We start from the raw sequence: 24,972 nt of genomic DNA, 5'->3' as shown, positions 1-24,972 counted from the left end.
TACAAGATGCATGGGGCTTTCCCTTTGTTTTTGTTTTTTTTTTTAAGATTTTATTATTGGGGTGCCTGGGTGGCTCGGTCATTAAGTGTCTGCCTTCATCTGCCTTCGGCTCGGGTCATGATCCCAGGGTCCTGAGATCCAGCCCCGCATCGGGCTCCCTGGTCTGCGGGAAGTCTGCTTCTCCCTCTCCCACTCCCCCTGCTTGTGTTCCCTCTATCACTGTGTCTCTCTCTGTCAGATAAATAGATAGAATCTTTAAAAACATAAAATAAAATTCCCAAACTCGAGGGAAAAAAAAAGATTTTGTTATTTATTTGAGAGAGAAAGAGAGCATGAGCGGAGAGGAGGGGCAAAGGGAGAGGGAGAAGCAAACTTCCCGCTCAGCAGGGATCCCCACGTGGGGCTCGATGCCTGGGCCCTGAGATCATGACCTGAGTCAAAGGCAGATGCTTCACCTACTGAGCTACCCAGGTACCCTAGGGCTTTCCCTTTGGAAGGTTATTTTCCTCTCTGCTTCAGAAACTCCTCCAAGAAGTTTCTACTCCACCTACTTTTGTGACTTCATAAATTTGTGTTTTTGCTTATGCCCGTATTTTAATTTATACTTTCAATATGGTTATAAATAGCCACCTGTCCTGAGCCCTTGTTCTGTCACTGGGATTTGGTGAGCAGGCAAAACTCAACCTCCATGAAATCCCTGATCCCTGCACTTGATACATTCATGGCCTGGTGGGAGAGACAAGACATTTAAGAGTAACTAGAATACTCATTTCAAATATAGTACTCATGAGTACTCATTTTGTGCCAGGTACTGTACTGAGTACTTTTCCAGGCAACCATCCCCACAATAGCCCTGCGGAGTAGAGATTAGTATTGTTCCAATTTATAGATGGCAAAATTGAGAGATGGGAGGGATTTGTGAGCACATGAGAATATAGCTTAATATTTGGTCCATTTGAGTCTCCCTGGTCTTGCCTCAGTGGAGATAAGAAGTAGAAATACCCTTGATACCAAGACAGCTCTGTGAATAAACCAGATCGAGTCATGGGGATGTTGGTCAGAATTCTTTTCAGTGACTAGATGAGAATAGACTCTTCTAGGACCTGAGAGTCCCTCCACCCTTCCAGAGTCAGAGGGACAATGCCCGCAGTCTAGAAGGCTTGGTTTGCCATTTTGGGAGGCTTCGGGATAGTTATCCTTTCTAATTTCATACTCAAGGTTCTGGACGCACCATGGAGTTTTCTAATTCAGTGTAGCCCAGTGGCTGACTTCACAGGCTCTGGAGACAGAGTGCCTGACTTCACATCCCAGCTCCACCTTTCCCTAGCTGTATGTCCTCGGCAAAATCACCCACCTTCCCTGTGCCTCAGCATCTCCATTTGTCAAATAGGATTTATAATAGCCCTCTTATATGTTTGTTGGACCAGTTGGAACAAGCCTGGCTGGAAGAAGGCACTCAATAAATGGTACCTGTTACTATATGTATCTTACTAAGGGATTGTTCTTACTTTTCCTTGTACTTCTTTCAGTCTTCAGGCTCTGCCATTCCGTAGCAGTAACTAAGGTTCAAGTGTAATGACAACGTGTATGTCTTTTCCATAGACCGCTGAAGCAGCCATACCTGGTTGAAATGATTTGCCAACTTCCTTTACATTTGGCCTCCCTCATATTTGATTTGGATTCACTTCTGTTTACCTGGTTCATGCAAATAGACACTCAGTTGGGAAGAATGTTGAGTTCATTTAGGAAGAACACCCATTTGGTGGCACCTGGATGGCTCAGTCCATAGATCATGTGACTCTTGATCTTGAGGGTTGTGTGTTCAAGCCCCATGTTAGGTATAGAGATTACGTAAAAACAAATCTTAAAAAAAAAAAAAAAAAAACCAACCAGAAAGAACATACATTTGAATCCTATACTGCAGTCTTGTTCCAAAATTGAGAATCACTGAAGACTATTCCATAGAAGATGGTGTAGAATGTGGGAGGAGAAAGTGTCCCTTAATGAGTCATAAAAATCATGTAAAGATTCTGTTTCTTTAATGAACATTTTGGAAGACCCACTATGCGCTAGACTCTCTGATAGGCACTGAGGATACAGTAAAGAGGAAAAAAAAAGCTCATGCCATTTAGAAGCTTGTAGCCTGGTGGTAAAAACATCAACAAGCAGATGATTAGGATGGGATGTGGCTAGTCCTATGACCGAAATAAGCAAAGGCACGGTGGGGAGCCGGGAGGAGGACCTAGGCCAGCCTCCCGTGAAAAGCTTTTTTGCTTAGAGGATGAGAAAAACTCTTCACAGAGCACAGGCCCAGGCCCACCCACCCTGCCTTGCACTTGCAATATGGTAGCAGCCTGCCAACGATTCTTCATGGCTCCAGCAACTCCCACCCGTTTTTGGCAGAGCTGAAGGTGAATTTGTCAAAAAGATATTGGCAAGGAAGAGAAATCGATAAACATCAAACCAGAAAAAGCAGCATGTGAAAATTGTGTGAAAATTGAATTATCTTTTATGACTGTACGACTGTAACACACACACACACACACGCGTGTGTGCGCACACACGCGGAGTTAAGTTTTGTGTCCCCTGAGGCAACTTTGAAATGTATTTATGTGCTTTTATGCATTTCTGGCCATTTATCCCTCAGAAAAGATTTTTGGTAATTTCTATAAATGATGGGAAAGTTTTGCAGTGGGTTCCTTTGTTAATAATGTAAATTCATTTTTCGAATTGAAAAAAGTTTAATTCATTTTCCAATTATACCAGCTCTGCGTGTTTTTTAATGCTGCTTGAATTTTCAAATTTTGCCTCTGGCCCTAAATGAATTGTCAGGAAGTAAAATGGTCAAAAGCAATGTTAGCAGCTACTAGTTCCCTTATTAGTGACTTTAGGTGATTTTAGAGCATGTTTGATATTGCCAAAATATTTTTTTTCCATTTTCTAGATAATTTTTCTTGGCGAATTTTAATTCATTTTTAGTCAGAGAGGCTTATTTTACCTATTTATTATTTTAAACCACTGTAAATTGCTTTTTACTTTGGACTTAAGTAGGGTTAATAGTCTTCAGAGCAAAGAAAAACAGAAAGGAATCTTTTAGTAGGAATAAGAGGATTAGCGGTTTGGTTTTTGGATAATTTTGAAATAAGCATTACATTTATAAATGTTGATTTCGCATTCACATCAAAATGAGAAATGAAGAGATGAGAAATCGATGCTGTGGATCACTTCGTATTTATTAATCCTTACAATGCTAGTAGGGAAATCGATGCTGTGGATCACTTCGTATTTATTAATCCTTACAATGCTAGTAGGCGTTTCATAGCTTTCACCAGATTTAATTAGATATTCTACTCCCTGAGCTTGGCCAACCATAGTGAATAAAGATAATGTAGACAAGACCCGCTAAATACTGCCCCAGCCACTACCTGGAAACATTCGTTTTCTGGCAATTCATTGTGTCAGCTTATCTGCCATTTCAACCAATTGTTTTCAAAGAAAATATTCTCTTTCCTTTCTACTGTCCCCAGAGTTCACCACTTCAAACCTGCCTGTCCCCAAGGCACTTTCTTTCTTTCTTTCTTTTTCTTTCTTTTCTTTTCTTTTCTTTCATTTATTTATTTGCCAGAGAGAGACACAGCAAGAGTGGGAACACAAGCAGCGGGAGTGGGAGAGGGAGAAGCAGACTCCCCGCCGAGCAGGGAGCCCGATGCGGGGCTCGATCCCAGGACCCTGGGATCATGACCTGAGCTGAAGGCAGACGCTTAACGACTGAGCCACCCAGGCGCCCCTCCCAAGACTCTTTCTTGCTCAGAAAAGTCCTCTGCTTATTAGCAGGATAAATCACAGGTTTCTCAGCTTGGCATTCAGCATTGAGGCCAGAAGAGCTACTCGATGACTTTTGTTGGTCACAAGAAAACTACTGTATTTTAGTGTGCTTAACACGTGTGTGACACTGTGCTAAGGGCTTTTCATGGATTCTGCCCTAGAGTCCTGCAGAATGGTTCTACATAAGGAAGTGGAAATTCAGAGGTTAATAACTACTAACTACTCCAAGGATACCTTGAATTTGAACTCCTCTCTGTTGGACTCGTATGTTCTTTTCATTGCTTTCTGCCATATCGCTAGCTGTATTTCTATGGCTCTAAATCCCAGCTCTGCCAGTTAATTTGAATGTTTTGACTTTTTTTTATCATGCTAAAATACACATAACATAAAATATATGCTTTTAACCATTTCGAAGTGTACGATTCAGTGGCGTTAAGTAATTTACCATGTTGTGCAACCACCATGATTATCTATCTCCGGAACTCTTTTGTGATCCCAAACAGAAACTTGCTACCCATTAAAAGATTACTCTCCAATCCCCCTGACCCCAATATCTGGTAACCTTCCCTCTACTTTCTCTCTGTATGAATGTGCCCGTTCTGGGTGCCTTATGTAAGTGGAATCATATAATATTTGTCCTTGTAGGTCTGGCTTATTTCACTTAGCATGGTATTTTCGAGATTCATCCACACTGTACCATGTGCCAGAATTTCCTTCCTTTTTCAGGCAGAATATTTCATTGTATTTTATACCACATTTTGTTTATTCATTCATTTCCTGATGGGCATTTGGGTTGTTTCTACCTTTTGGCTATTATGAATAGTGCTGGTATGAATATTGGTGGACAAGTATCTGAGTCCCTGCTTTTCTTTTGAATATACAGTTAGGAGTGGAACTGTTGGTTCATATGGTAATTCCATTTTTAATGTCTTGAGGAGCCACCATATATTTTCTACAGCAGCTGTGCCATGTTGCATTTCCAGTAACAACAGTAGGGCACTGAAGACCAGTCTACAAAGGGTGAATAGGTAAGGATGAGAAATGTCTGAAGAGGCATTGACAGGACGGGACACAGGACATCTCTTTCAAGTGTTTTGAGAAGCAAACAGATAAGCCTGCATGATGAGTTTTTTTTTTTAAAGATTTATTTATTTATTTGAGAGAGCGAGAATGAGAGAGAGAGAGTACATGAGAGGGGGGAGGGGCAGGGAGCCCGATGCGGGACTCGATCCCGGGACTCCGGGATCATGACCTGAGCCGAAGGCAGTCGCCCAACCAACTGAGCCACCCAGACAGGCCCCTGCATGATGAGTTTTAAGAGATTAGATCTCAACAGGCACCGACAGGAGAGGGAGGACATTCAGGTAGAAACTGCGGCATGATGAAAACTTTGCTATAGGAAAGCTCAGGTCAGGTTTGTGTCCCTGCAGCTCATTCAGTTTGTTCACAAAGCAGGGGTAAGGCTTTACTGCAGAGGGCCTTGAATGTCAGAATAACAGATGTCTAACTGTTACTAATACTACTTTAATAAGCAGTAGGAGCTTGTGGAAATTTTGGAGAAGGAAAGAGATCTAAAGACGGCTGGGTCTTGAATCACATTTCCTCCATTCTCATCTTTTTGTTTGGCTGGATGTCATGTATCCTCTGGTAGATGCTTCGCATGTGTCCAACGTCCAACCAATGATTGATTGATAGCACAGAGCCCTAGGCCCCAGTCCATTTTCTGATGTGTTGTTTATGTGAATATGTAGAAAATCAATGGATTTTTTAACAGTCTGACTCCCTATATAATTATTTTGTCAAAGCTATCAGTGTTTTTCCAGAATAATGAATGGGTTACCTGAGTGTGTCTTTTATCCCAATGGATTTTATAGGAACTGCAGCTGTTTTATTAGAGTGTGTCTTTGCTGGGACAATTAAAAAGAAAATGGAGCTATTACAAATAGAATGTAGGACTCCAAACCAGCCCTCAGTCATTTTTTGGCTGCAGATATGAAACCCCAGTCAGTCCCAGCCTATACTGTGTGATTCAGTCCTGTGATGGCAAACGTGAATAGTAGTTTATTTATTTATTTTTTCAAAATAGGCACGATTCATGTTGAAATCAACATAGAGAAGGACAAGTTTTTCTTACAGTCACCAGCTTGGAAGGCATATTTTTCTTCCTCCACGCAAGAAGAATGTTTGTGCTTTCTGAGATGAGCAGAAATTGAGGCATTGGCCAGCTTGTTTAGTGCATACAATGGCTTCAGCTTCACGTTATTCAATAATAGACCACAAGGCCATTTACATGTAGCTGTAACAATTTAAAACAACTCAGACTCACTCTAAAGGCTCAATTTCTACCACATAAGGATGTTATCATCAGGAAGCAAAAGGGAAAACGAAGATTCAGAAGTGCGTGAATTTGTGTAAATACGTAAGGATTAAGATAATTACGTTTTTTTTTTTAAAGATTTTATTCATTTATTTGACACAGAGAGAGAGAGAGAGAGCACAAGCAGGGGGTTGTGGCAGAGGGAGAGGGAGAAGCAGGCTCCCTGCTGAGCAGGGAGCCCGATGCAGGGCTCCATCCCAGGACTCTGGGATCATGACCTGAGCCAAAGGCAGACGCTTAATCCACTGCGCCACCCAGGAGCCCCTGAAGGTCACTATGTTTACTGAGTACTTACCACAGACCAGGCACTGTGGTAGACCTTCTACACATTTACTTCTCCCAGCATCCCTGTAAGGTAGGTGTTATTCTCCCCAAATTATGGATGAGGTGACAGTTATGCAGTAGGCAGACTTGGCTCCAGGATCTATGGCTTAACACAACAGAGGTTAATTTCTTATTCCTGTCATCGGCAACTTGGCTTAACAGGGGACTCTACTTCATGCAGTCCTTGAGGGCCTTGGGGTTCTTCTATGAAGAGCTCTCACCCTCTGAGAGGGCCTTGGAATTCTCCACTGGCTTGTATGTGTCCAGCTGGTAGGTCATGGAAGGAAAACCCAAAGAGGATGACGAAGGGTGCTTGAAACCCTAGATAGTAGATCTTGAGTACCCATTCCATTGGCCCACTCTTAGCCACATGGACCTACATAACTGCAAGTGGGCCAAGAAATGTGGCCTAATGGTGTGTCAAGGAAGACAGGGAGAGAGCAGATGCTAGTGAGTCCAAGAATGCTTTGCTATAGCTCACCCGTCTGATTACCACATTTCCACACGTACAGCACATTAACTGTCTACCCCTACCGGAGGTGGAGAATAGCCCAAAGCCCCATCTGGTTCTTGATTCAGTCTCAGGTGAGGTGAACCACAGTCCTTTCCATTAGGTCCAGATATGGCTGCACTTGACTCTGCTTTACGAAGTGACAGGTCACTTGTCCCCCACACCACCAGTCCGGATACGATGGCGCCATCTAGCAGGACAGGCTCTTCTTATTTATAAGCAATAAACAGATACTTGGAGAAGGCAGAAGACTTCCTCTGATGTAGAGCTGGATCATGAATCCAGGTCTCCTGACTCTCAGTATATGTTAAAGGTTATATTACCGTCCCCCGATTTGGGAGCCAATTATTAAAATGTATGCCATTAATATGAGTCACTGAATGGGAAGAGAGCTTTAAAATCCAATCCCGCATCCAAGGTACAATTTCCTTCTACTTGCCTTTTGCGTCTCTGTCTGCTAAGAGTCCACCCTTAAAGCATCACAGGACCTCCTTGCAAAAGGCGGATAGGTTTTTGAGGGCCATTGAATTTAGAGTGTTGGCCATAAAAGGCTTCTCTGTGTCTGTCAGGGATCTCAGTCTGCTTGTGGCAATGGGCACATCGTAAGGAATGATGGCAACAAAAGCAACAACTAGTAGAGAATCACTGTGTACCTAGCATTACAAAAGGACATCATGTGGACTATTTTTTTAAAGATTTTATTTTTAAGTAATCTCTATCCCCAACGTGCGGCTCGAACCCACAACCCTGAGATCAAGAGTCATGTGCTCCACCGACTGAGCCAGCCAGGCGCCCCATTGTGTGGATTATTTAAATAAATCTTCACAAATCCCCACGAAAGTGGTAGTGTTGTCATTCCCATTTTGCAGATACGGAAACTGAGACTCAGCATATAGCCTCTTGTTCAAGTTACTTAGCTAGGAAATAGCAGAGGCAGATTTCAACACAGGGCTATCTTTCACTGAAGCCTGCGCTCCTAAGTACCAATGACAGGTACAAGTGTCACTGGAGCTTTCTGCCTCTCTTAGAAAAAATGGAGCAGTGCTGGTTAGGGGTGGAGCATGACACTTGCCGAACATTCCCCCAGGACAAGGGGAAAGAAAGGAGGGGCGAGGCACTGCTGCCCAGCGCTGACTCACAAGTACAGAACAGCTTGTGTTCATCTCGGAGTCGCAATTCCTCATGATGGATGCAGGCTCAGGCCTTTTGAAATTTTCAGTGCATAGTGCTGGAGTTGATAATTAGAATTCAGTCAACACACTTTGGAGAGGAATTCCATTCCCTTGTGAGAGTAGCGTGCTTGGCTCTTTCTCAGTAGTCAAAAATAAATAAAGAAAAAGTACATGTATCATGATGAACCCTGAGTAATGAGTAAAATGGCTAAATCGCTATATTGTACACCTGAAGTAGTAGTTAAAGATGGGGGTAGTGTCTCTCCTGGTAAAGAAACCTCAACTGTGTTTCTGGAGGCAGACGCGCTACCATTGTGCCACGAGGTCACCGCCTCATCTGTGTTTCTAATAGCTGCACAAGAGCAGGTAATACAAATTCATGCACGTGTATTCCTTTCACATCATTTGCTGTCAGTAAGTCTAATTCTTAGGGTGTATGTGTCCAGAGATTTTCCTCTTATCTTTAATGCAATTAAAGTAGAATGTTCTGGACACAGCATTCGCTCTTCCTGAAAGTCCCTGGAGCCTCCAAATGTGTGACAATTAGATTTATGCTCATTTCTAATTAACGTAAACTTGTTGGGAAGCATTTTGAGAGAAAAGGATGCAGAGCACACGGCAGAGCAGGGGTGAAAGCTTTTGCACGCCGCTCTTCTGTCCCTGTCGTGCACTGTGCTCCAGTCACACTGGTCCTTTCCCCATTTTATAAACGCAGTGACACCTGCCTCAGTCGTTCTCAACTCAGGGCCTTTGCACTTTCTGTTCCCTCTGCCTGTGGTGCCCATTCCTCAGATCCTGGTATGGCTGCTTCTACCTTCTTCTGCTCTGGTGGAGGAGCGCGCCGCAGGACCAGCAAGTGACAAAGACCTCCAGGTCTTTCCTGACTACCCTATTCCAAGTACGTTTTCTGATATAGGAACCCTCTTGCACTGTTGGTGGGAATGCAAACTGGTGCAGCCACTGTGGAAAACAGTATGGAGGGTCCTCAAAAAGTTAAAAATAGGACTACCCTACCCTATGATCTGGTAATCTCACTACCGGGTATGTACCCCCCAAATACAGAAACACTAAATCGAAGGGCTACATGCACCCCTATGTTTATAGAAGCATTATCTACAATAGCCAAATTATGGCAGCAGCCCAAGTGTCCATTGGTCGATGAATGGATAAACAAGATGTGATATATATACAGGAATATTATTCAGTCATAAAAAAGAATGAGATCTTGCCATTGGTAACAACATGGATAGAGGTAGAGAGTATAATGCTAAGGGGAATAAGCCAGTCACAGAAAGACACATAGCATATGATTTCACTCACATGTGGACATTTTTAAAAAGATTTTATTTATTTATTTGAGAGAGGGTGAGAGAGTGTGCATAGGAGTGGGATCGGGGGAGTCAGAGGGAGAGAGAGAAGCAAAAAATAAAAATAAAGAGTACATTCATCATGACGAGCACTGAGTAATGTATAGAATTGCCAAATTGCTATATTGGCTATATTGTGCACCTGACACCAATATAACCTTGTATATCAACTATACTGGAATTAAAATTTAAAACCTTGATTAAAAAAATAAAAGCAGATTCTCTCTTTCCCTTGTTCAAAGTTCCATGTGGCTCTTTCACTCCTTTGTAGAAATGCACACACTGTGATTACTTGTTTGTCATTATTCGCTCAAGGTCTGCCTAGCTCCATCTCCAGTGGAAAGTCGAGACCAGTGGCCGTCAACCATCGGCAGTTTTTACCCCTGGGGAACGTGTGTCGATGTCTGGAGGCATTTTTCTCTGTCACAACTGTGGTGGGGTCTGTGCTACTGGCATCTGCTGCTGTGCCTCCTACAAAACACGGGGCAGGCATTATTTATTTATTTTTATTTTTTTTAAAGATTTTATTTATTTATTTGACACAGAGAGAGAAAGAGAGAGAGAGCAGGAACACAAGCAGGGGCAGTGGGAGAGGAAGAAGCAGGCTTCCCGTCCAGCAGGGAGCCCGATGTGGGGCTCGATCCCAGGACCCCGGGATCATGACCTGAGCCGAAGGCAGACGCTTAACGACTGAGCCACCCAGGCGCCCACAGGACAGCCATTATTAATTAAGAATTAATTATCCAGGGGCACTTGGGTGGCCCAGTCATTGGGCGTCTGCCTTCGGCTCAGGTCATGATCCCAGGGTCCTGGGATCGAGCCCCGCATCGTGCTCCCTGCTCCGCGGGAGGCCTGCTTCTCCCTCTCCCACTCCCCCTGCTTGTGTTCCCTCTCTCGCTGTGTCTCTCTCTGTCAAATAAATAAATAAAATCTTTAAAAAAAAAAAGAATTAATTATCCAAGGGCGCCTGGGTGGCTCAGTTGATTGAGTGTCTGCCTTCGGCTCAGGTCATGATCTCAGGGTCCTGGGATCGAGCCCTGCGTCGGGGTCCCTGCTTGGCGGGAAGCCTGCTTCTCCCTATGCCCCTCCCCAACCCCGCTCACGCTCTCTCTCTCTCTCTCTCAAATAAAATAAAATCTATTTTTTTTAAAAGAATTAATTTTCCAGCCCCAAATGTCTGTAATGCTGCGGTTGAGAATCTCCGGTGTAAGACGGTAAGGTTCATGAGGGTAGGGATTGTGCCTGCTATATTTATCATTATATTCCAAGCTCCTACAACAGTGCCTGGCATAATAAATATGTGCTGACTGAATAGAGGAATGGATGGGTGATGATGAAGGGACCCAAGGAAAGGCTTCCTGACTCCAGATTCTGCCCTTTGTGTTCACAAGGTGCCAAGACAGGTTGTTGCGTTCTGTGCCACTGTGCTCTGGGCTGGTGGCCAAGCTCAAGGCTGCACAGCCCCGTGGAATGGGGAAAAGGTTTAAGGCCAAATTCTAGGTGCATCGGGGCAGACAACCACAGTCATCCAAACCAAGCAGGTAAAATAAACAGTTTCCAAACTGTTTCTCATCTTACAAATCCTTGGGATTCACCGTTTCCGTGACATGATTTTGGAAACGTGAGTTAATAGAGACCAAAAGATTGATGAAATTATGAGCTAAATCAAAGTATGTAATTAGTCATGCATAGATTCTTGCACATCGCTTGTGTGCACACCCGCACACCCACGCTCTCAGGCTGTTTTGTTTTCCTCAGTTGCAGTCATGCTATATGGTCGGTTTTATGACTCTACAATTCACTTAACAATATTACATGGTGACCTTTTCATACCAGTGTGTATGTTAATAAATGTACTTTAGTCTTTTTAATGGCTGACTAGTATTCCCTTCAATACATGTTTCAAAATTTAACAATCCCTTATGGGAGAACATTTAGGTTGTTTTCTGTTTTTCATTTTGACCAAAAAGAAAAAAGCTTTTCATTGACTTTTGGTCCCCAGCCTTCTAGAAAACTTAATTTAAGAAGTCCAGGCATTTCCTCAGTCTAATCCAATAATTTTTGGGTTCATACATGATTTAGATTTCAGCCTCGCTTGGTAAATAATGAAAAATTTTCCTTCTTCTTTTCCCTCCTCTCCTATTTTTGTCCCGGGGGTAATATACATGGCAGTGGGGACTTCTACATCATCCTGACATCAGAGAGAGACCACCTAGCATCAGCTTGCTGTCATTTTTGACATTGCACATTCATCCCTCATTCCCATTCTCTGGTTTCTGGTCCTTTCTCATTCTTATAGTCTATGAAGTTGCCATGAATACAGATTATATTAGTGACTACTGAACCACTGCTCACACACACACAGTGAAACAGATGGACAGGTACGTATACATGTATCTCATGTAGATTATAATCTTTTTTTTCCACATAGATTATAATCTTTTTTTAAAATTTTATTTATTTATTTGAGAGAGAGCACGTGCACAGAGGCAGAAGGAGAGGGAGAAGCAGACTCCCCACTGAGCAGGGAGCCTGATGCCGAGCTCGATCCCAGGACCCCGGGATCATGACCTGAGCCGAAGGCAGACACTTCACCAACTGAGCCACCCAGGCGTGCCCCCCCTCATAGATTATAATCTTAAATCAGAAAATCAACTCATCTTAGTAGTTTCCATTTTCTTTACAACATCCAAAAAAAGGAGTAAACCAGGTTCAACAGTGTTCCAAAAACCACACAACCACACACACACACACACACACACACACACACACACACACACACACCCAAAACCAGGTTTAAGAGTGACTTGCTGGAAGCTGCCTCACTAAGAAGTGATGGAGTTGGGATACAGACCTTGTCCAACTGGCCCCAAAACTAGAACTTCTGGCCCCACACTGCCCTACCTCTTGCTGGCTTCATTCTGTGTTCGTCTCTGGGGACCTCAGCTGGGAACTTGTGGGTAAAGCCGCTGCAGTTTTGGCTGATCAGCACATGTCTGCTAATGACCAGGAAAGTGCTCGAGTATTGATTTTGCAGCTAAAATAACTATTAGTGAGTAGGCAAATTCACAAGTACAGAATCCACAAGTAAGAAGGATCAACTGTATCTTTATTGCTATGGCTTCTCTGGTTATTTTGGGAAACTCAAAGCTGAAAATGTAATTCATTGCTCTTTTTGGGTTATTTGGGGACCTCCCCTAGGGCTAGAAACTTCAGACTTTAGATCCAGTAGGTGGAGATCAACTAACATGATTTCACCAGATTATCACTCAAAAGCCTTTCCTTATTCAAAAACATGAATAACTCTTTTCTTAGTTTTCTCTGTATTAAATATGAGGGTTGAATGGGGTGGCTTAAGGTCATTTCTACATATGATTTTATTAGTTTCCTGTGGTTGCTGTGACAAAATATCACAAACTTAATGGCTTACAACAACAGAAACATGTTCTCCCATAGCTCTACAGGCCAGAAATCCAAAATCAGTATCCCTGGGCCAAACACACAGTGTTGGCGGGGCCATGCCACCTCCACAGGCTTTAGGGAAGAATTCCTTCCTTGTCTCTTCCAGCTTCTGGTGGCTGACAACAGTCCTTGGTTTGTGGCCACATCACTCCGATTTTCAAGGTTAGCATCTTCAAATCTCTCCCCGCTCCATTTTCACGTCTTGCCTCTCCTCTACGTGTCTGTCAAATCACTCTCTGCTTCCTTCTTATGATACATGTGATACCATTTAGGGTCCCACCTGGATAATTCAGAATGAACAGCCCATCTCAGGATTTTTAACTTAATCACTTCTACAAAGAACCCTTTTCGTTATAAGGAAATACTTAAAGGTTCCAGGGATTGAGACCTGATGTTTTTGGGTGACCATTATTCACCCAAAACTGACTGTGGTAACCATCCATGAATTTTATGTCTCTCCAAAACGTCAAAGATGAGGACCTAGAAGCCAACAGAAAAGGTGGTCCATGGTACTTCTATCCATACTTGTATTCATGTGAGCTACCAGACTTGGTCTTGACCTAAAGTTATAGAACTTTACCTAGGTGGGTTATTCATTCCAAATGAGATTGGAGAATGTTTCAGATAAGATCCAGTATGCAGTTGAGCTGTGCTCTTGTCAACAAGCTGGTAACAGCAACTCCTCTAGAGCCATCTGACGATGAGTTTGCACCTGGTAAGGACTCCTCAGGGCAGATGTCTCAGGAAAGTGGTAATAACTTCTTTGGCTTCCACAACTGGCTAAAGTGAAATCTGCCATGGCATATTAACATGTTAAGTGAGCAGGAACCTGATGTGACATAGGTTTAACATGAATCCTATAGAGATGTACTGTTCAAACAAAATTTAAATGATCTTAAATGGACAGAACACTTTTGGATTCTCACCCCTGGAGCCATTTTCCCATTTCCCTCTAAAAATGTGGAATTACCACTTCAAGGCAGAGTAGCCTTAAGTAGCCAAATATTTACAAAAAGGCTTGCATGTTTTCTTTAGAATTTCTACATCCCCATAGGAGATAGGCTTCCTCTTTGCTGATTAACAATCTGTAATTTATGTGGAGGTGCTTAGCTGCCAGGTGAGGGGGTGCGGCTTTGGAAACGCTGGAGATTTGTTGCCTTGTTTTAATCTCTTTGAATTCTTGTGTTGGGTGACTTGTGGCCCAGTTGAGAGAGATTGGCTTATAGGGCTAAATAAGAGTAATTTTGCCACAGTATAGGCTTGATTTCATGTTTTGTTTTTTTTTTTTTTTTTCTGCAGGCGTAAACAAGACTGTCCTTTTCTATCTGGTTTGGCCACAAAACTGGAAATTAAGTGACTGAGTAAGTAAGATGAACTCTTTGTCTTCATAACTATTTATCTTCGCTTCATTTTTTTTATCAGGGCCACTAAGCATTGATTATAGACTCTGGAAGTTATCAACAGCATGGCCTCTGGTATATATGTATGTATGTATTTATTATTTTTTAGAAGTATAGTAGAGATACAATTAGTTTCAGGTGTACAGCATAGTGATTTGATAATTATATACACAAAATGCTCACCATGATAAGTGTTGTCACCATACGAAGCTATTGGAATATTATTGACTATATTCTCTATGCGGTACTTTTCATCCCTGTGACTTCTTTCTTTCTTTTTTCAAAATTTTTATTTAAATTCTAGTTAGTTAACATATAGTATAAAATTGGTTTCAGGAGTAGAATTTGGTGATTCATCCCTTACATAACACCCAGTGCTCATCAAAACAAGTGCCCTCCTTAATGCCCATCCCCCATCTAGACCCTCCCCCACCCACCTCCCTCCATCAACTCTCAGTTTTTTGTTTTTGGTATTTTTTCAAATTTTTATTTAACGACTTATTTCTTTCATAACTGGAAGTTTGTACCTCTTAGTCCTCTTCACTTCTTTTGCCCATCCCCTGCTTCCCTCCCTTCTGGCAACCACCAGTTTGGTTTCTGTATTCATGAGTCTCTTTCTGTTTTTTTTTTTTTTTTTAGATTTTATTTATTTATTTGAGACAGAGAATGAGAGATAGAGAGCACGAGAGGGAAGAGGGGCAGAGGGAGAAGCAGACTCCCCGCTGAGCAGGGAGCCCGATGCGGGACTCGATCCCGGGACTCCAGGATCATGACCTGAGCCGAAGGCAGTCGCCTAACCAACCGAGCCACCCAGGCACCCTATTTCTGTTTTTTTATGATTGTTTTATTTATTTATTTTTATTCCACATATAAGTGAGATCATATGGTATTTGACTTTTTTTTTTTTTTTTTTTGGTCTGACTTACTTCACTTAGCCTCAAAGCCTCTAGATGCATCCATGCTGTCATGAATGGCAAGATTTCCTTCTTTCTGTGGCTGAGAAGTATTCCGTTGTATCCATATAGCACCTCTTCTTTATCCATTCATCTATCGATGGACACAGGTTTATTCCATATTTTAGTTATTATAAATAAAGCTTCAATAAACAGAGGGGTGCATATGCCTTCTAGAATTGTTTGAGTAAATGCCCAGAAGTAGAATTATTGGGGCATATGGCAATTCTATTTTTAATTTTTTGAGGACTCTCCATACTGTTTCCCACAGTGGCTGCACCAATTTACATTCCCACCAACAGCGCACAAGGGCTCCCTTTTCTCCACATCCTCGCCAACATTTGTTATTTCTTGTTTTTCGCATATTTAAACCACCTAAAAATGCACTACGGCTTAGTGCTTCCTGCTCTTTCCATCAGCCATCATCACCTTGCTTATGACCATCCTAGTACCTCCTCCCAAGGGCCCCCAACAGATACTCCTCCGAACTGAAACACTGGATTATAGTTCAGGCCTGGTTATTACTGTGAGGCAAAGCTCTCAAGGGAATTTTGTATCTAGTTAAATAATAAGTAGGGCCACTTTTATGATTTTTCTCTGCATTTTCCAGAGTAACTTTCAGAACAGACTGTCTGTGCTGATAAACTAGATGTTAACTCGTTTAACTAGATAAATTAGATCCAAGGCATTCAGCCCTGACCAAATGCAGTGAGAATTTTGGGGCAGTCTCTTCAAATAGGCTATCTTATCTTCATTAATGATGGTGATGAGATGCTTTGTTATCTGTATTCTGTTTGCTTACAAGGATGATTTAAGGTGGTTTACAATAAAAATCTGTTTATGATAAGACTGTTAAAAAAACTCCATGGAGATTGAGGAGAAGGCAGTTACTAATACAATAATGACCAAATGTTGGGGTTGACTGTCCTGAGCTTCCTGGCTACCAGGATAGAAAAGAAAACACAATGTGTTAACACAATTCCTATAAACTGATACAAAGAAAATACACACTTTCCTTATGGGGGCAAACCACATCCTGTTTACTAAGTTCTTCCTGGGGTCACTGACTGGGAGGGGAGTGGCTGAAATAGATACTGCTTTCCAGAAGTTATTTATCATAGGGATCCATATGCATGAGACATTGGACAACAAAATCGAAAGCATCTTCAAAAGCTGTGTATCATAACATGCAGAGAAGCATCATTCATTGTCATTTTGGGCATTAAATTTTGAGCAGTTGTATTGAGCATTAGTAAACACCAAGGGCCTAATGATAAGGTAGTCATCGGGAAATGTGCTCAGTGGGAACACAGCTTTTTTGTTTGTTTGTTGTTTTATTTTTGTGGTGGTTGTTTTTTAGTTGTTATGTTTTTTAAATAATCTGTTTGCATAAAAGTCTCATGTTTTGGGGATGCCTGGCTGGCTCAGTTGGTGGGGCAGGTGACTCTTGATCTCGGGGTCATGAATTCAAGCCCCACTGTTGGGTGTAGAGATTACTTAAATAAATAAACTTTAAAAAAAGTCCCACATTTTGTACTTCATGGGCAGGTCAGACAAAAAGTGATATATGGTCTTGGATGAGCTGACTCAAGAATTTTGTTTGACTTGGGCTTTATTTTCTTGGTTTTATAAAAATGGAAAGATAATTTTCCCAGAAACATACAATACACTTCTGATTCTTAATAGCATCACTCATTAGACTGTAATTAAACGATACTTCTTCTGAGGGCTGAGAGGCCATATTCAGGCTTTTTGAGTCAAAAGACCTTCACTGTTGGAGCAGAATGAATCAACAAGTTCTTTAGATACAAGAAATTGCCTGCTATCTAATAGCTTAAGAGAATAGTGTCATCAAACTGACAGCAGACAAGAATGCTTTCAAAAGACAATACTACAGAATAAAAGTTTCTCTTGTTCTGTGTCTGAGGAAAATAAATGTACAAAAAAAGGGTTAAAATGTCCAGTGATTCCAAATCAAAGCTCCATGGCATTTGAATTAGAAACAAGGAGGCCCTGTCCCTACTCAGCCACTCATTTGCCCAAGGTGCTTGTTCTTAGGTCCCAGTTTGCCTTACACAAAATACTAGTGTTGGATTAGATGATATCTAAATGTCTTTTAATTTTATTATTATTTTCTAATATTTTATTTTTAAGTAATCTTTCCATCCAGTGTGGGGCTTGAACTCAGCCCTGAGATCAAGAGTCCCATGCTGCACTGACTGAGCCAGCCAGGTGTTCCTAAATGTCTTCATTTTTTAAAATTATTTTTAAATTTTTAAAAAAATATTTAATTTATTTATTTGAGAGAGAGAGAGAGAGAGAATGCATGTGCACAAGCAGGGAGAGGGGCAGAGGGAGAAGGAGAAGGAGACTCCCCACTCAGCAGAAGCCCGATGCGGGGCTCGGCCCCAGGACCCTGGAATCATGACCTAAACCAAAGGCAGACCTTTAACCAACTGAGCCACTCAGGCACCCCTGTCGTTTCATTTTAAATGCTGGTTTTATGAAATCCAAAAGAGATTACATCTAGCTGTAGCAAGAGATTGATTATCAGAATGAAAAGTAAAAATGGGTAAATGTCTGGTTCTGCACTTGGGTCCAAAATGCAAACATTACACCTATAGAATATGGGAGACATAACTTCATACTGACGAACGGTGTTGCTGGGCAGACATTTTCGACTGTGAAAATCACAAGGGGTCGCTATATTGTCCAGCCACTGAAACAGTTCTTCAGATACATCACTTTAGAAGTGTGTTACCGAAACTGAGAGATGGAAGTCCTAGGCCTCTTGCGTGGGTACGACCATGCTGGGTGGAGGATAGGCATCTGGGGTGGAGGCTGGGCTCCCGTATATCAGATGAAGAGTAAATGGAGGAACAGAGGATGGTTGGCTGGAGAAGAGAAGACTCAGAGGGGACATGAATACTGCCTGTAAATATGTTACATGCCCTTTGAGATCTTTTTTCCGTCATTTACTCTGTTGCCCCCTGGCTTCTGATTGTATTCAGCCAATGAGAGGTGCCAGCAAGAGATGACTAGGAGAGAAGCAAAAGAAAGACATCTTGTCCCCTCGGCAACTTTCTAGCCCAAGGGTTCTTTAACACCCTTTCACCTGCCCCCTCATACACGGGCTCTTTATTCAACTTTTTCCTTATATCTTTGAAGGCACCATCTGTTTCCTGCCAGTATCCTGACGGACATATGTCTTCATGTAGAAGACAGATGGAACTGCGGTGCCAGAGGAAAAGTGCTAACATTAAAAGATGGAAGGTGAAGGGCGCCTGGGTGGCTCAGCGGTTAAGCGTCTGCCTTCGGCTCAAGTCATGATCCCAGGGTCCTGGGATCGAGCCCCGCATCGGGCTCCCTGCTCTGCGGGAAGCCTGCTTCTCCCTCTCCCACTCCCCCTGCTTGGGTTCCCTCTCTCGCTGTCTCTCTCTCTCTCTGTCAAATAAATAAAATCTTAAAAAAATAAAAAAGATGGAAGGTGTGAGGAGAAATAGTTCGGCTCCACGTTTCTACCACTAGAGCTCTCCCAAAATGGAGCAGGTTACCTCAGAAGGTAGAGAGCCCCTATGCTTGGAGGTGTTCAAGCCAAGTATCTGAAGTTTAGGGGGAGGAGGAGAGTGAGCAGAGATGGGAGTTTGGAATAGATAACTTTTAAAATGCCATTTAATTTGATGTTGTAAGAAACAGTAAATTGTGTTGAAATATTTTCTCTTTTGTGCCCTCCCACATGCCTTCTCTTTTTTTCAGCTTTATTGAGGTATAATTGACAAATAAAACTGTAATTTATTTAAAGAGTACATGATTACATGCATATATACATATATATGTAATGAAAGGGTTTTCACAATTGAGTTAATTAGCACATCCGTCACCTCACTGATTTACTTTTTTTTTTTTTTTTTTTGGTGAGAATTACTCTCTTAGCAAATTTCAATTCTACACTATAGTATTGCCAACCATAGTCATCATGCTATACATTAGATGGAAATATTTTCTTTCTTCTGATTTGTATCCAAGCTCAACATTGCAAGGTAAGCAGAACTCATAAACTGAGCCATACCCTGGATTTGCCTCTCCATTCTGAGCACCTTGTGTGTGTGGGGCGCGCTAAGAGGCCTTCCAGGGGAAGAGTTAAGGCAAGTTGTCCTTTTTCCTTTCACACAGAATCAAAGCCTCAGATATTTGCCTGTACTAGGTGACTCTTATGGTTTCTTCCAGTCCTCCCTTTCTTCCTTCCCCGCTCCCTCCCTGCCTCCCTCCCCTCTTTCTATTCATTCATTCATTTCTTCGGCCCACATTTCCTCAACAATACAGGTGTCAGGAAGTACGCAAGCTGCTGCCTTAGAAGGTTGGGGAGGGGCAGCTGTACATTATAAAAATAAAGAACACATAGCCTATGCGGCTCACGCCTTCGAAGAGTTCACAGTCTCATAGGAAAGACAGACAGGCAGATGCTGACAAAATATTTTATTCTTGTTTTCTCATACTCTGTGTTTTGGAAATTCTCCCCTTACATGCCCACACGTGAGGCTTTCCTCAAGCCCTTCCTCACACTTTGTTAATGCATGCTTCATCTTTCCCTATGCTTTTCCATATTCTGAAATGCCACTCCTACAGCCCCTTCTTTGTAGTTGATTCTCACCCCCTTTCAGTCATCTCTTGACTCTCTTATCAACGCTACCATGAGGACACTCACAGCTTGGGCTAAGGGAAGCGCTTACATGCTGCTGTCTGCTTCCAACCAGTAAAATGAAGGGCTTGTGTCCTCCTTTTTCCTCTGAGAAGAAAAACATCATCATAGTCAAACAAGAAAACAACCTGTAGTTATGATAAAATCTGGGAAAGGACATATAAATGCAAGAGAGCAAACCCTGCTCATTAAAATTGAGGAGGAAAAGAAAACATTTTGAAAGCATTGAGAAGCCTGACAAATAAGCATGCATTAAGAATCATTGTAGCTGCACTTGATCAGAATTCTTTTTCTTTAAAGGATTGTTAAAAGTGACCTTCAAGGGCGCCTGGGTGGCTCGGTTGGTTAAGCGACTGCCTTCGGCTCAGGTCATGATCCTGGAGTCCCGGGATCGAGTCCCACATCGGGCTCCCTGCTCAGCGGGGAGTCCGCTTCTCCCTCTGACCCTCCCCCCTCCCATGTGCTCTCTCTCTCTCTCTCTCTCTCTCATTCTCGCTCTCTCAAATAAATAAATAAAATCTTTAAAAAAAAAGTGACCTTCAAGTTCTTACACTTGTTGGCCTTACTAACCCAAATACCTTCATCATATTAACTGCAGTGAGATCTGCATTAAGACCACAGAAGACCATCATACCCAACTTGCTGGCCTCATTTTTGAAACCTCAAATACCCCACTATTCCTTTAGAGGTCATTAGATTCAGAGATATTGGATTATGGATTTAGAATGTAATAATCTCTGTCAGTCATGTTAACTAAACACATATTGCAGAAGAAAGAGGGAAATAAGATGATAACCATTGTACAGAGATTGTGATGAGCCAGGCTAACAAGAGAGCTCCTAGCAAAGAAAGTGGTCTTTTCTTTACTGGGACTGGTGTTGAGGATAAGTGTGTGCTTTGTATTGTGCTCACTACAGTTCAAAAGCTATTGATGTTCCGCACTTTGCCTGTATCATATTTATTTGAATAACTAGCACGGAGTCAAGCGCCCTCTCTAGTTTTGGCAGCTGTGTGATATATTAATGAATATCCACCCTAAAGTGGAACGGGGTAGGGGTATGACATATGGTCTCATTTCCAAAGGTATGGTTGGGAAATGGGTTAACTTTTGCCATTTTACAGAATATGAGAAATGTGTGTTTTCCACATCCCAGAGCACTGAAGGGGAAATTTCCTCCCAGCTCTGTGTGCCAAACCTTGTCTTGTTAGAAGAAGAGAATGTAGCTAAGTAGATTTCATATCTTACACAGTTTTTTTTTTTTTTTTTTGGTGCTCATCTTTTTTTTTAAGGTTATTTATTTATCTGAGAGAGACAGAGAGCATGAGTGGGGGGGGGTGGGGCAGAGGGAGAGGGAGAAGTAGACTCCCTGCTGAGCAGGGAGCCTGACGCAGCCTCATCCCAGGACACCGAGATCATGAACTGAGCCGATGGTAGACGCTCAACTGACTGAGCCACCCAGGCACCCCTCATTTTTTTTTTTAGATTTATTTATTTATTTGAGAGAGGGAGAGAGAGCATGAGCACCGGGAGGGGCGGAGGGAGAGGGAGAGAATCTCAAGCAGACTCTCTGTTGAGCGTGGAGTCCAATGTGGGGCTTGATCTCACAACCCTGAGATCATGACCTGAGCTAAAATCAAAAGCTGGATGCTTAACCGACTGAACCACCTAGATGCCCTGGTGCTCATCTTTTACTCTGATGTTGACTAGTCTTAAAGTTAGATAGTGGCCCTAAACATCTTTTGTATAGACCTGCCCTCTTCAATAGTCACTCTCCATATGTGGCTATTTAAATTTCAACTAGTTCGAATGAAATAAAAGAAATAAATAAATAAATAAATAAATAAATAAATAAATAAATAAATAAATAAATAAAATTAAATAAAAAATTCAGTGGCTCAGTTGGCTGAATGCCCAACTCTTGATTTCGGCTCAGGTCATGATCTCAGGGTCCTGGGATTGAGACCCATGTCGGGCTCTACTTTCAGCAGGGAGTCTGCTTGTCCCTTTCCCTCTGCTCCTCCCCACTCTTGTGCTCTCTCTCTTTCTCTCAAATAAATAAATATCTTTAAAAAAATTCAGACCCCCACTAGTGTTAATGTATCTTCAAATGCTCAGCCCCTACATGCGGCCAGTAGCTACCTACCTATTAGACGGTATAGATATAGAACATTTCCATCATAACAGAAAGTTTTATTGGAGAGCACTGGGATAGCCAACTCCCTTATTTAGCTTTATTGTAAGGTTTCATTGGAAATCCTCGCATCCCAAAGCCTGGGAGACTAATTGAGATCTAGTACACATGACAATTCTAAAGCAATGAGTATTCAGCTGACTGAAGGGAAATGGGGTCAGGAAAGACATGCCATTCTAATCTTGTGTGATTTGGAAAAATTGTTTTTATTACCTGGATGCTATTTAATTGGAGGAATTAATACATTAAAAGCAAAACAATAAAGAGAATTTTGAGGTATTTTGACATTTACTGTAGAACTTTTTACAGTTGAAAAACCTGGTGTATAATAATATATGAAAAGCTTTTAGCAGTCTCCAAATCTAAGTGCTATGGTCTTTTTCCTTTAGGACTTAACAACTGGTTTCCTGAAATGGTTCTTAAATATTGACCTAGCTAGAAGCAAAGCCTTGGGGGACTGGGCTTGCCCAAGTGTAACATTACGTGTCATATTGCATTAATGTCATGTAGCACCAGAATATGGCAGGTTCAATTACAGATGTGACAACACACGACTATCCTCTGCAACTAGTAAATGGTATGTATCTTACTTCACAGGAACGTCCATTGAAATAATTGCCCGTTATATCTTAAGCAGCTTTCCCCAACTATATGCATTAGAAAAGGAGTGTTACCCAGAAGACCAGAAACATATCCAGGTTCCACACATATTTTCATAGTTCCTCTTAGAGGAAATGGAATTTTGAAAACCTGGAGGATGTTGTGCACAGGTGTGTGTATATGCCCATGTACATGTGTACACACACGCACACACACACATTTCTGAGGTTGTATTAAAGGAGACCATTAGAACATAAGATACATAATAACAAATAAAAATTAACCAAACCAAAACAAAACAAAACATACATTTATCAGTATGTATGTTGAATGGCTGTAAATATTACAGCTTAACATCTTCCTCCCCCTCTTTTTTTTTTTTAAAACACTTGATTTTTATTTATTTGACGGAGAGAGAGACAGCGAGAAAGGGAACACAAGCAGGGGGAGTGGGAGAGGGAGAAGCAGGCTTCCCGCGGAGCAGGGAGCCTGATGCGGGGCTCGATCCCAAGACCCTGGGATCATGACCTGAGCCGAAGGCAGACGCTTAACGACTGAGCCACCCAGGCGCCCCATCCTCCCCCTCTTTTTAACCCTCCTCCTCCTTTGTGATAGATAATGTGTGAGAAAAGTCTGGGATATGTAATTTTCTTTATTGTCCACAGTCTTAAATAGAGCCACAGAACCCATTCTTTACAATTAGCAAATCAACGATTGGAAAGATTGCCTAAATAAAGTCCATCTCTTGTGAGTGCTCTTAGTGAGGAAGATGAAAGACATGATTCTGGAGTCTCATTAGGTGTGATTCAGTTGTCTGTTGCTTCTTGTTCACATGTTCCACTATTCACATTGAATGATGAAGGCACTGTAAGTGAGTTATTTCAAGATGCCAAATGCTCTAGTATCTAGCAAAGTGCTTTATTTCCATGGGATGTTTTATTCAAGTTGGCAAATTATGGGCACAAAGATTTTGAAAATAGCACTTACATATCAAATAAAGGAAAGGACTGTGAAAGTTTATTTTTCCCTAAAATGTGCTATTGAAATGCAATCTGATTTTTGCTCTTGGGTCATAGATGTCACTGCACGGTCATTTGTCATCAGGGAGCATTACCTAGTACCCATTTTTCCTTTGGCCAGAGAAAATGTAGACCAATTATGAAGTAAGTAGGCGGATTTGAACTCGTGTACATTTTTGAGTGGTACCCATTGGTCAAGGGGTCCTCTAACTCATTTTTCATGATATTATGAATCATTTGCAGAACTTGCTAAAAAAACAAAAACCAAATTTACAATCCCACATCAAAGAATCTGAAGCACATTCTCCAAGAGAAAAGTTTGGCAAGCTAGGTTAACAAGCTCTCCAGCTGATTATCATTATCAAGAATTTTGGGAAACACTTCCTAGCTTGCCTTCCAAACCAAACGTGGGGATGATTTTAGAAATGCTTCATTGTGTCTGACCTAAATATTAAGGATCTACCATAGAATTCAAGAAAATGGTCAAAAAGTTTGGTTGTTCTAAAATTCTTTTCTAGATGTGATGATTTTGGAGATGAGCTCTGGAACTGAGAAATAATCTGTCTTATTGGAATCATCCTGATAAATAATTCATATTCAATAGAAGAAAGCCCCATAATGCATTCTTATTATACGGATGCTTTGTTTTGGGGGGTTCTGCTCATGTGGCTCATGTGCTTATGTGGTACCACCATGGTCAGAGTTATGATCTGGGAAGAAAATTATGATCTTTAGCCTAGGAGTAATGGTATTGACTGTGTTTCTCTTCCTATCACTTGTCTCAAACCTAGTGTTCTGTATGTAGTTAGAAGTTAATGCTGATCATTGAAATAATTATGCCACCTTGGTGATTCCATGACAGAGACATCAGGGTATGATGATATATATTTTATAGAATGTTGTATATAAAAAAACATATGTAAGACTTCTGCTTCCAGGCAAGATGAAATAACAGGATTCACATTCGCCCTCCCACCTGAAACACCATTTGAACAAAATACACACTCACACACACACACACACACACAATATGAAACAATGGTTTTCAAGAAAATGTGCATCAAATGACAA

Source organism: Callorhinus ursinus, unplaced genomic scaffold, assembly GCF_003265705.2.
Source record: "Callorhinus ursinus isolate GAN/ISIS: 27379988/994484 unplaced genomic scaffold, GSC_fseal_2.0 scaffold91, whole genome shotgun sequence".
NCBI classification, from domain to species: Eukaryota; Metazoa; Chordata; class Mammalia; order Carnivora; family Otariidae; genus Callorhinus; species Callorhinus ursinus.
The sequence above is the reverse complement of the archived record's forward strand: the minus strand, read 5'-3'. Positions refer to the sequence as shown.